Source organism: Pelobates fuscus, chromosome 5 (assembly GCF_036172605.1).
Source record: "Pelobates fuscus isolate aPelFus1 chromosome 5, aPelFus1.pri, whole genome shotgun sequence".
NCBI lineage: Eukaryota > Metazoa > Chordata > Amphibia > Anura > Pelobatidae > Pelobates > Pelobates fuscus.
Window position 1 is genome coordinate 77,181,129 of NC_086321.1, and position 13,824 is coordinate 77,194,952.

At 38.8% G+C, this 13,824-nt stretch overlaps 1 long non-coding RNA gene across 1 annotated transcript in view; it reads left to right on the forward strand.

The window, feature by feature from the left end:
- The window catches only part of LOC134612492 (uncharacterized), a 105,015-nt gene extending 91,460 nt beyond the window's left edge, over positions 1–13,555 (forward strand). The window contains exon 3 of the long non-coding RNA XR_010090931.1: positions 13,481–13,555. This is a non-coding gene — a long non-coding RNA (uncharacterized LOC134612492). The remainder of the gene's footprint in view (positions 1–13,480) is intronic.
- The last annotated feature ends 269 nt before the right edge of the window (positions 13,556–13,824 follow it).

The following is a 13,824-nucleotide window of genomic DNA, read 5'->3' on the forward strand; positions in this document are numbered from 1 at the left end:
TCTGTTATCGATGTCTCCCGACACATCATCCACTCTCCCTTTTTTATTACACTCACGTTTTTCACACAAATTTGGCAATTAAAGTCAACGTTTACTTCTCAATCATTAGCAGCAGATACAACAGGGTCCTCTTGGTTGTGAAACTGCTTCCAGCAATCCTTGTACATTTTTTCCTTTCGGTCTAAAGAATAATGCTTAATCAGTAGTAAAATTATATGTGATTTAGAATTTATTACATTTGTTATTATTATTTAATATTGTTTTAACTTTATTCAAACATTTTAACAAAGCAGAATTAATAAATAAATAGATAAACAGAGAGATAATGAAAACAATATATACGTTACTGCCAATTCTTCATGCTAAGACTTGTTCCATTTGGAAATACATAACTATTTCATGTACTTATAAATCATTAAATTATAAAGCAATTAAATCAGTATATATTATGGAACTCCCTTATAAAGGTGCCACAAATCTAGAAAACGTATCTGTTTATGTGTTTGGACCTGTTTCCAAAAGTTCCCAGGATATTAAATATTATGTTTACCTATGCCTCTATTTAGCACAGAGGCATGCCTGTATTTGTGACATGTGAGAAGTAAAATGAAATGTATCCACAATCCACACCACTTTATCCTGCAACTGGGCGCCTCCATCGTAGCTCCCTCTTAGTCATTGTTTTATAAGTTCTGTCCTTTGCACCAGGCAGCGAGCATAGAGAAAGCACACAGAGACGATGAGAAATTAAACCATGTTTATTCTCCTTATTGCAGTGATTGTCTGAAGTGAATAATGGTTGTATTTAAGGGTCCACACACATTCTATTGGTTTCTGGGCTGATTGCTGCTAATTTAGTAGTAGTTTGCCCCGTGAAGTGTAGTGTATGTAGCCACAAAATCGTTCACTCAGTAATTGAATTAAAGTTTATCTCTTGGTTTGAAAACCACGTCACCATTTTGCATTGGATGAATCCAGTGCACAGATATCTGCCAGCCACTCGTACTCCAGCAAACTGTATATTGAAAGACCAGCACAAAGTAATCATATATGTGGGGACAGATATTGATGTTTGTGTTAGAGGAGGCACAGGTATTCAGATTTGTACTGGAAGAAGCACAGATCTCTACACACTCTTACATAGTTACATAGTTACATAGCTGAAGAGAGACTTGCGTCCATCAAGTTCAGCCTTCCTCACATTTGCTTTTTGCTGTTGATCCAAAAGAAGGCAACAAAAAAGACAGTTTGAAGCACTTCCAATTTTGCAATAAGCTAGGAAAAAAAATCCTTCTTAACCCCAGAATGGCAGTCAGATTTATCCTTGGATCAAGCAGCTATTACCCTACATTGAAAAAGAATATTATGTTTTTGCAAGTAGCTAGTAGCTGTTTGAACATCTGTATGGACTCTGATAAAACCACTTCTTCAGGCAGAGAATTCCACATCCTTATTGTTCTTACAGTAAAAAAACCCTTTCCTTTGCCTTAGACGAAATCTTCTTTCTTCCAGTCTAATCGCATGACCTAGTGTCCTATGTAAAGTCCGGTTTACAAATAGATTTCCACACAATGGTTTGTATTGGACCCGAATATATTTGTATAATGTTATCATATGCCCTCTCAGGCAACGGTTTTCTTAACTAAAGAGGTTTAAATTTGTTAACCTTTCTTCTTGATCCTGTAACTTGCTTGATATGAAGGGCAAAGGTAACCCATCGAAACATGGGTCTCTCTATTTCTGTTGCTTTGGAACTCTACAAACTAGAGGTAGTTCTGTCACTGAGAGTACTACATCAAGCTGTGTTGTTTAAAACCATTCAAAATTACACCTTCCCTTGTCCTAGGGTCTCAGCTTGTCTAAATGAGTTTACTTATGAAGCATCCAAGAGATGCTGCCTTCATGAATGAATGCAATATATTTTCATGGAGGATTAATAATGCAAATCATAGCCTAGAATAAGTATTGTGTAGCTTCAGAAGGGCAAAATGGTGTCTTAATGGCTACCAAGTGCAAACACTGCAGGTGTTCTCCTAAAATATTTAAGCCTTTTTAATGAATATTATGATTTAATTATTATGTGTGCAACATACACTGTACATTTTAATTGAACATCATAGTGTGTCACCTGTTGGTGTTTTTTTTTTTACATAAAACAATTTGAGACTATTCAATAAAGATTAGTATGATTTTCATCAAACCAGCAAATTAACATTTTAATGGAACCTTTCTAACTAAAAAAATGTAAACATTACCACTTCACTATAGGTTTGGTGTAAATAAGGCCACATTGGAAGTCTATTAAAAAAAATCTCAAAACCTCCGGGATTGTCATTGATAAAACATCCGTTGCAAATATGTGATGTCAGCAACAAACGATAGTATGGATTCCCAAAGCTGATTAGTTTAAGTATTGTAATATTGTAAGTGTTTTAATTGTCCTGGGATAACAAATGCCCAATGTGCACACTGGAATTTCAAAGTAGTTATAGTGGTCCCGTCACCAAAAATTTGTTTTATCTGATCTGCTTCTATAAAGCTCTCTGCATCTGAATCTTTTTATTTTTTTCATGACCACTCATGAAAAAAAAATACATAAAGAAAATCAGGGACTACTTTCCTTATGTATAGCAGCCATGTTGACAAAAATTAACAATGGGCAAAGCTTAAGCATTGTTCTGTTACAGTTGCCAATCAAATTTATCCACAACCCATCAGTAACATCAATCCCACAGATGGTCAAACATCATGGGTAGAGGAAAACAAAATGGCTGCACCTGGATATCGAGATTCGACATAAGAAAGAAAAGATAAAATATGGCAAAAGAAAAATGACAATTGGCAATGGGGACAGTATAATCTTTAAGATACCAGTGGCATAAGGAAAGGAAAACCAAAACACAAAAAATAAATAAAACACTTTAAAATCTTTGCAGATGTTTGATTTTCTCATAAATATTATCAACACAAGATAATATAATTGGGCAACAATCAACACAATATACTCTAAATATGTCTGTTTAATATAGAGACTCTTGAGCAGGTGCTAGTGTGATGTTGAAAAATAAATTAGATAACTATGGCTTGCCTGTTTATTTTAATAGATAATGTTTGATAATAGTAATATCGGTTAGTATACACAGTAGGCCTCTGATCAAAAATACAGTAGCGATTAATAAAATATACTATAAACAAAATAAAAAATGTTCTCTTATTGCAATAACATTCAGGTCACCAACCCAAAGTAAACTTGTATCAATCAGATTTCTAATGAAAAACCAGTATAGTCTGTATAATACGTTTTTAAAAGCATATTTTTAAAGGGGCAATTTGTAGTTTAGGTTTCAGTAAATAATGCTCTGTGTTCTTTGTTCTTTGTATAAATTATCGTTAGTCCTTTAGATTGTAAACTAATTTGGGAATTGTCTTGTCTACCTATTGTACAGTGCTGCAGAATATGTTGTCGATATATAATTGTAATTACAGCCCAGCTCGGAATATCTGAAGACAGATGTAGATGATTAAAAGGTAAAGGAAAAGGCACGATAACCCTTGATAATGAGCTGTAGTAGTTATGGTGCTGGCTCTGCCCCTGATCTGTTTGATTAGCTGACATGATCAGAAGTTGATCAAAAGGTATTCTTGAGACTGTCCAGGAGGCAGATCAGGGGCAGAGCCATTACAAGCCAAACACAGCCCTGGCCAATCAGCATCTCCTCATAGAGATGCTTAGAATCAATGCATCTCTATGAGGAAAGTTCAGTGTCTGCATGCAGAGGGTGGAGACACTGAATTGCACAACACTGCCCCAGGACGCACCTCTAAGAACCATCTGAGGAGTGGCCAGTGGAGGTAATAATAGGCTGTAATGCAAAGATTGCATTTTCTCTGAAAAGACTGTTTACTGCAAAAAGTCTCAATGGAATGATTATACTCACCAGAAAAAATGCAATAAGCTGCAGTTGTTATTGTGAACATAGTGTCCCTTTAACTAATACATTATTAATGAAAAGGATGAAAACAAAGTGATAATGAGCCAGTTTCTTAATATTGACTCATGTTGGAGACATGGAGATGAATGACATGTCAGAGTGAGTCCCAGTCCCAAAACCCAGTGCAGTCGATATAATATAATACCACTTTCGTATAGATTCTTACAGGTGTAATAGCTCAAATAAAGACAGTTTTTACATCCAGGTATTATGCCGCTATCAGAATGGCATGTTTTCTAAAACAGTTAAGCAGCTATTATGATCTTCCTTTTACTTTAAATAAAAAAAAAAAAAAAAGAAATCCTCCATATTGTGATTGCATCTCTTTTTTTCCTCGTAATATTAACATTTGTGAATATAAGAAACGGTTAAAGTCATTGCGGTGCTGCGTTAAGTTCCTGAATTTCCTGCACACATAGAGCCTCTGCAGGATTAGTAATGTGTTTTCCTTGAACCAGGAAGTAATTGATGCTCACTATACCTTTTACAACAATGCTGAGTTTTTATCATAAGCAGCACTATATGGACACAGCAAGGCGTTCTAGTTCAGCTGTCTGCTGAAGGGCTGTGGGAGTGTAAGAGATACATGCAGTGGCGTACACACAATCCACTGGGCCCCGGTGCAAAACTGATCCGTGGCCCCCCCCCCCATTCCCTCCCGCCCCTACCGCCTGACAGAAACACACACACATAGACACATACAGACAGACAGATACATACAGACACATGCACACATACATTCATACATACAGACACATTCATACATACATACCGACACACACATACAGACACGCGCACACACACACACACACACACACACACACACACATACATACATACATACAAGACAGACATACACACACACATACATACAAAGACACATACATACACACATACATACAGACACACACAACACATACATACATACATACATACAGACACACACAACACATACATACATACAAAGACACATACACACATACATACAGACAGACACAAGACACACATACACACATACATATATACAGACAGACACACACATAAGACATACATACAAAGACACATATATAAGGCACACATACATACAAAGAAACATACACACATACAGACAGACACACACACACACACAAAGACACATACACACATACATACAGACACACACAAAAGGCATACATACAAAGTGACACACATACATACAAAGACACATACATAAGACACACATACGTACAAAGACACATACATACATAAAAACAGACACACACACACACACATACACAAGACACACATACATACAAAGACACAGACACATACATAGACACACACACACATGGCACACATACATACAGACACACACACTCACAAAGACACATGCATACACACATGAAATACATACAGACACACAAGACATACATACAAAGACACATACATACAAAGACACATACAAAGAAACAAACACACACACACACACAAAATATTTTAGTCACTCTCCTGTTTCCTACCTTTTAGGTGCCGGAGGTGACATTCCCTGGGGTCCAGTGGTGGCTCAGGTTGATGGGAGTCAGAGTTCCCACTCTGACTCCCTCCTCCTTCCTCCCGCGCGGTTTGTCTGATAGCTGGGAGGAGTGACGTGCAGTCACTTCCTCCCAGCTCTGTGTGATGTCATCACAGGGGGCCCGGTCGCGCTGTTAAAGCACCCAGTGGTGACCGGGCTGCCTGACAATCCGTCTTCATCGGGTGGCCCTGAAAGCATGGGCCACCCGATGGACCCCTTGGACAGCAGCCCCGGTGGTTTGCCGCCCAGGCCGGGGCCGCAAAGGCGAAGGCGGGTACCCGGTTGCAGCTGCGACTGTGGTATGTACGCCGCTGGACACATGGAAGGGCTGGGGATGGTGGAAGAGAGACATGGATGGGGTGGGTGAGACCCATAAAGGTTGGGAGCAACACATGGTCTGGGGGAATGAGACACATGGAGGGGCTTAGGAAGGGGATTAGACACATGGATGGGCTGGGGGGGGGATGAAACAGATGGAGGAGCTGGGGGGAAATGAGACAGATGTAGGGGCTGGGGGGAGAATGAGACATGTGGAAGGGCGAAGGGGTAAGAATGAGACACAGGAAGGGACTGGAGGAAGGGGAAATGAGACACATGGGGACCCCAATTTTTGCACGTGGGCCTGGTGGTTTCTAGTTACACCTCTGCATCTGGCTTCACTTATGTTTTACAATTAAATGATTCTTCCTTTAATACTTTTAATACTTTATTTTTATTATCCCTGCCTTCTGTCGAATGTTCAGGGCATCTTACAGTAAGTGTTTCACTTACTGTAAGATACACCTCTCCTGCATATTCCTGTTTGGGAAGCACATACTTACCCATAACAGGTTACAAGTCAACCAAAACCAAACAAAATATGACACCACAGGGTGAAAAAGAAACAGTAAAAAAATAAAAATATATACAATAATACTTAACTTGCAAATAGCAAAAGACAGCCTCCCAAGATCGTTGGGAGGGACGACCTTTACAGTATATGGAAAAAAAACAAAGAACAGCTATTCGGGATACGGCTGTATAAATTGGATAGAGACGAATAAAAGCGCTTTTAGGGTGCCTCCCCCGAAGTAGTGGGGGGTCAGAAATCCCTCTTTACACCTCCAAGCGGTAGATCCGACACAGGACTTCAACAGGTGAGATTTAAAAAATCTGTAGATTTATTAAATAAAAAAGTGAGCAGTCACCATCAAGCATAGTATAAAGAAAAGGGCAACAAGGTCCTACGCGTTTCTTCTAGACAAACTTCCTCAGATATTAAAACAATTTACCATGTACATAACATGTAAAACAAACATAGGCATATGTTTGTTTTACATGTTATATACATGGTCAATTGTTTTAATATCTGCGGTCCCAGGCATATGTTTGTTTTACGTGTTATAAACATGGTCAATTGTTTTAATATCTGCGGTCCCTGACAATTTACCATGTACATAACATGTAAAACAAACATAGGCATATGTTTGTTTTACATGTTATGTACATGGTAATTTGTTTTAATATCTGCGGTCCCTGAGGAAGTTCGTCTAGAACGAAACGCATAGGACCTTGTTGCCGTTTTCTGTATCCTATGCTTGATGGTGACTGCTCACTTTTTTATTTAATAAATCTACTGATTTTTGAAACCTCACCTGTTGAAGTCCTGTGTCGGACCTACCGCTTGGAGGTGTAACGAGGGATTTCTGGGCCCCCACCACTTCGAGGAGGCACCCTAAGAGCGCTTTTATTAGTCTCTATCCAATTTATACAGCCAGATCCCAAATAGCTGTTCTTTGTTTTTTTTATAAAAGTCAACCAACACTTAGTGTAAATATAACTTATCTCTTCTATCTCTCAATTCTCAGATTGCCTGTATAAAGCTGCTGCAATGAATCTTTCTGGCTATTTCTCTCCAATTTGCTGGTGCTGCTCTCACACGCAGTCTGCCCCTTCTCCCTCCTTCCACTTGCAGGCAATATGTTCTCTTATACTGAAGGAAATCAGGAGAGAGACCCTTAGGACAGTTTCCCAGTTAACAGTAATGCTGAGCACAGCCTTCTTATCTCTGTACCCATTGGCACAGACTGAATTGACTGAGAGGAGTGGGAAAGGGCTCGTTTTTAATCTCTAATTTGAATGAAATCTAGACATTTCCTAGCCGTTCTGATAGCACAAAATAAAGATACGATTTGATTCTCTATTATTTAAGATAAAGTTGTATTTGACATGACAGCTACTAGAGGCACTTCTGCTGCAATAACCAAGTTAGACTTGGTTATTCAACTCATTGTACAGCGCTACAGAATTTGCTGGCCTATATAAATAATATAATAATAATTCAATCAGGGGGGGGGGGGGGAAATCAAACCCAACATAAAGTACTGTAATATATGCATCTAAATTATTTTGGCATCTAGAGTGCACTTATGTGAATCCTCTGAAAATGTCACATTTTCTAAATTATAGTGTATTTTTGCAGTGTATAAATACATGTTTTGCAGCTTTTTGAATATTAACAGTAGTAAGTGCTAAATGTATTGTGCTGATGGAATTCCTAATGATCTGCTTAGAAATAGCTTAAACTCCTTTGGTTTCTTTCAATTTACAAGAGGCAACTTAATATATCATGTGCCATATTTTAATCAGATCTATGACCTCGTCAATATGTTCAGTTAAATTGCAAGAAATGTCATCATATATTAATGCATTATTTGTTTTCCAATCTTCTGGGACTACTCCTGTTATCAATGATTGGTTAAATAAATCTGTTAATGGTTTTGCTAGTACACCACTAAGCTCTTTTAATAGCTTTGGGTGTATTCCATCAGGTCCCATTGACTTATTTGTCTTTACTTTTGACAGTTGAAATAGAACCTCTTCCTCTGTAAACTCACGTGTAATAAATGACTCATTTATCCTTTTTCTTAACTGAGGTCCCTTTCCTTCATTTTCATCTGTAAATACCGAACAAAAATATTAATTGAGGCAGTCAGCTAGACCTTTATCCTCATCTACATACCTTCCTTCTTTTGTTTTTAATCTAACTAATCCTTGTTTTACTTTTCTTTTCTCATTTATGTATCTAAAAGGTTTTGTCCCCCTTTTTTACTGACTGTGCTATTTTCTCTTCTGTGTGTGATTTGGAAGCTCTTATAACTTGCTTAGCCTCTTTCTGCGTAATCTTATAGGTCATTCTGTCTTCCTCACTCTGGGTTTTTTTATAATTACTAAATGCTAACTTTTTGTTTTTTACTATTTTGGCTACATCTGTGGAGTACCACAGTGGTTTCTTGAATTTTTTGCTTTTACTGACAAGCCTAATGCAATTTTCTGTTGCCTTCAGTAGTGCAACTTTTAAATAATCCCATTTCTTTTGGACTCCATTTAAATTGCTCCAGTCTGATAATGACTCCTTTACACATATTCTAATTTTGGAAAAGTCTGTTTTTCTAAAGTCTAAAACTTTTGTTTTTGTGTGGTGTGACTCAGTCACTGTTCTTATATTAAACCACACTGACTGATGATCACTGGATCCTAAACTTTCACCTACAGTAATATCTGATACCAAATCTCCATTTGTTAACACTAAATCTAGTATGGCCTCTTTACGAGTTGGCTCCTCAACGACTTGTTTTAGAGACAATCCCAGTAGGGAGTTTAGAATATGTGTGCTCCTGGCACAAGTAGCTATTTTTGTTTTCCAATTTACATCAGGAAGATTAAAGTCACCCATGATGATAACTTCCCCCTTCATTGTCATTTTAGCTATTTCTTCAACTAGTAGATTATCTAACTCTTCAATTTGTCCTGGGGGCCTATAAATCACACCTACACGAGTTACTGTGTGATTACCAAATTCTAACGTAACCCAAACTGACTCTATGTTCGCCTCACTAACCTTTATTAGGCTAGATTTTATGCTATTCTTTACATACAGGGCCACCCCTCCCCCTTTCTTGCCTTCCCTGTCTTTTCTATATAAAGAGTACCCTGGTATTGCTATGTCCCAGTCATTTTTCTCATTATACCATGTCTCAGTAACAGCGACTAAATCTACACTATCAGTTGCCATTATTGCCACAAGTTCATGGATCTTATTCCCTAAACTGCGAGCATTTGTAGACATGACTCTAAGCTTATCATTTTTTAACACACTTGCTACAGGCACCTTCTGTCCTTGTTTTGGGGGACAATGGGATTGATGTTTTATCACCCTTTTGCCCCCCCCTCCTAGTTTAAATACATCCTAGCAAAACCTCTGAACTGCTCACTGAGAACATTTGTTCCCTTTTGAGAAAGATGCAAACCATCTTTTTTGTACAGTTTATTTCCATTCCAAACAGAGCTACCATGAGCAATAAAGCCAAATCCTTGCTCCCGACACCATTCACCAAACCACAAGTTAAAGTCCCTAATACGCATCCGCCTGTCATTCTGAGTGTTATGCACAGGCAGAACTTCAGAGAATGACAATGTGGAAGCAACCTGCCGTATATCATTGGCAAAAACACTAAAAACTTCCTTAACCTCTGAAACCTCATTGCAAGCCAAGTCATTTGTCCCTAAATGGACAAGTACATCCAATTCCCCTTCCTGCTTTGCTTGCTTAACAATATTACAGATACGTCTCCTGTCTCTGTGAGCAGTAGCTCCGGGAAGACACCTCACAAGACCACCATTGTCCATCTCCACACCTCTTATGATGGAATCCCCCACCAACAACTGCTTTCTATTAGGCCTCACCATAGTCTTCAAGCCTCTCTGCACAACACCACGAGCCTCAGTGCCTCTCTGCACAACACCACTAGCCTCAATGCCTCTCTTCACAACACCACTAGCCTCAATGCCTCTCTTCACAACACCACTAGCCTCAGTGCCTCTCTTAACAACACCACTAGCCTCAGTGCCTCGCTTCACAACACCACTAGCCTCAGTGCCTCTCTTCACAACACCACTAGCCTCAGTGCCTCTCTGCACAACACCACTAGCCTCAGTGCCTCTCTGCACAACACCACTAGCCTCAGTGCCTCTCTGCACAACACCACTAGCCTCAGTGCCTCTCTGCACAACACCACTAGCCTCAGTGCCTCTCTGCACAACACCACTAGCCTCAGTGCCTCTCTGCACAACACCACTAGCCTCAGTGCCTCTCTGCACAACACCACTAGCCTCAGTGCCTCTCTGCACAACACCACTAGCCTCAGTGCCTCTCTGCACAACACCACTAGCCTCAGTGCCTCTCTGCACAACACCACTAGCCTCAGTGCCTCTCTGCACAACACCACTAGCCTCAGTGCCTCTCTGCACAACACCACTAGCCTAAGTGCCTCTCTGCACAACACCACTAGCCTCAGTGCCTCTCTCCACGACACCACTACACTCTGAAAGTGCAGAAAATGAATTATGTAGAGCAACAGACTGTGCAATATGCCTTTTATCCACAACTCCAAGTCTACCAGATCCTACAGTAATCCATCTGCCATTCCTAGTATGTCTCTGCGGCAGTGGCTTTGCAGCAGTTCCAGCCTGAGTTTGTTTACCAGATAATTTACAAATCTCAGACTTCAAAAATACAATCTCCTGCCGCAAGATAGAGAACTGTCTACAGATTAGACAACAACCAAACCTCCAAAAAGTGGAACGTGAAACAAATGCAAAGCAACTATTACACTGAACTAAGTCTGCCATTCCAATGAGGTGACTAATTTAAATCAAACAAACCTTAACTTTTTATTTATCCTCCTGAATACCTCGGATTACCTCCAGGTTATCTCCAGAATATCTCCAACCACACACACACTTAGAAGCAACACTCTCCAGAATATCTCCAACCACACACACACTTAGAAGCAACACTCTCCAGAATATCTCCAACCACACACACACTTAGAAGCAACACTTAGATGAAGCAACCAAGCTCTATTAGCCAAGCTAATGACAACTACCCTTATATACTCCTAAAATCACCTCCCACTAGGAATGTTTAACACCTGGGTAGGCCTCTGCTTATTAGCAAACAATAGCTAATTTAAATAGCAATCAATAGCAAGTAGCTACCTAATCCAATCAAATGCCTTATAATTACCAACAGGAAATCAAACCTTGTGCAGTCAGTAACCTTTTCCTACAGATGAATCTTACCTGTAACAGTAAAAAAGAACTCTTAGCACAACTCTTAGACAGTTGAAGCTTCTGTAAAACTCTCCAGAATATCTCCAACCACACACACACTAAGCAACACTTAGATGAAGCAACCAAGCTCTATTAGCCAAGCTAATAGAGAAAGGTAATAGGGAGGAGTCGGGCAACTATAGGCCAGTAAGCCTAACTTCAGTAGTGGGGAAAGTGATGGAAACCATGTTAAAGGATAGGATTGTTGAACATCTAAAAACACATGGATTTCAAGATCAGAGACAACATGGGTTTACTTCAGGGAGATCATGCCAAACTAATCTTATTGATTTTTTTGATTGGGTAACTAAAATTATAGATCAGGGTGGTGCAGTAGACATTGCTTACCTCGATTTCAGTAAGGCTTTTGACACTGTTGCACATAGAAGGCTTATCAACAAACTACAATCTTTGAGTTTGGATTCCAATATTGTTGAATGGGTAAGGCAGTGGCTGAGTGACAGGCAACAGAGGGTTGTAGTCAATGGAGTATATTCGAAGCTTGGGCTTGTCACCAGTGGGGTACCTCAGGGATCTGTACTTGGACCCATTCTCTTTAATATTTTTATTAGTGATATTGCAGAAGGTCTTGATGGTAAGGTGTGTCTTTTTGCGGATGATACTAAGATATGTAACAGGGTTGATGTTCCAGGATGGATAAGCCAAATGGAAAATGATTTAGGTAAACTAGAAAAATGGTCAGAGTTGTGGCAACTGACATTTAATGTGGATAAGTGCAAGATAATGCATCTTGGACGTAAAAACCCAAGGGCAGAGTACAGAATATTTGATAGAGTCTTAACCTCAACATCTGAGGAAAGGGATTTAGGGGTGATTATTTCTGAGGACTTAAAGGTAGGCAGACAATGTAATAGAGCAGCAGGAAATGCTAGCAGAATGCTTGGTTGTATAGGGAGAGGTATTAGCAGTAGAAAGAGGGAAGTGCTCATGCCATTGTACAGAACACTGGTGAGACCTCACTTGGAGTACTGTACACAGTACTGGAGACCCTATCTTCAGAAGGATATTGATACCTTAAAGAAAGTTCAGAGAAGGGCTACTAAACTGGTTCATGGATTGCAGGATAAAACTTACCAGGAAAGGTTAAAGGATCTTAACATGTATAGCTTGGAGGAAAGACGAGACAGGGGGGATATGATAGAAACATTTAAATACATAAAGGGAATCAACACAGTAAAGGAGGAGACTATATTTAAAAGAAGAAAAACTACCACAACAAGAGGACATAGTCTTAAATTAGAGGGACAAAGGTTTAAAAATAATATCAGGAAGTATTACTTTACTGAGAGGGTAGTGGATGCATGGAATAGCCTTCCAGCTGAAGTGGTAGAGGTTAACACAGTAAAGGAGTTTAAGCATGCGTGGGATGGGCATAAGGCTATCCTAACTATAAGATAAGGCCAGGGACTAATGAAAGTATTTAGAAAACTGGGCAGACTAGATGGGCCAAATGGTTCTTATCTGCCGTCACATTCTATGTTTCTATGTTTCTATGTTGTTTTCAATAAAGTAGATTTTTAGACGGTTTATTCGTTTTTTCACTTTAATTGTCTTTTAATTGGCATTTTTATATTTCCTTTTAGTTGTTTAAAAATACGTGCTCTGTAAACTCATAAATATACACAAACATTTCACACAGCTTGTTCTGTTCTCGTTTTAAAGGTTAGTTAAAGAAAAGTCTAGGTGGTTTATATTGTTTTAATGAAAACATAGTTGTCTCAATAGAATTAAACATTTCCTTCAAACTATTTTTGTCTTCTAGACCCATGTACTTTTATTTCAAAAATGTACGCTCAGTCTCTCGTGGGATTTTTAGGATCGAATAACTAAAAGGTAAGAATATGAGTTAATATCACTCTGTATGTCATTTTTGAAAAATTATGTAATTACAGGATTCAGCAAAATATTATGTGACATGTGAGATTCCTTTAAGCTCTTCTACACAGTGTAAAATCCATCATAATTTTTAAATAAATATATATGCAGTTATATTTTATAGCTACAATTAGTCTGAATCCTTGCATGTCTACCTGTTAAGGAGGAGGGGCCTATTGTTATTTTGGCGCCAAATTTTCAGGCCTTTTTTACTATTGGTCACTTGATGTT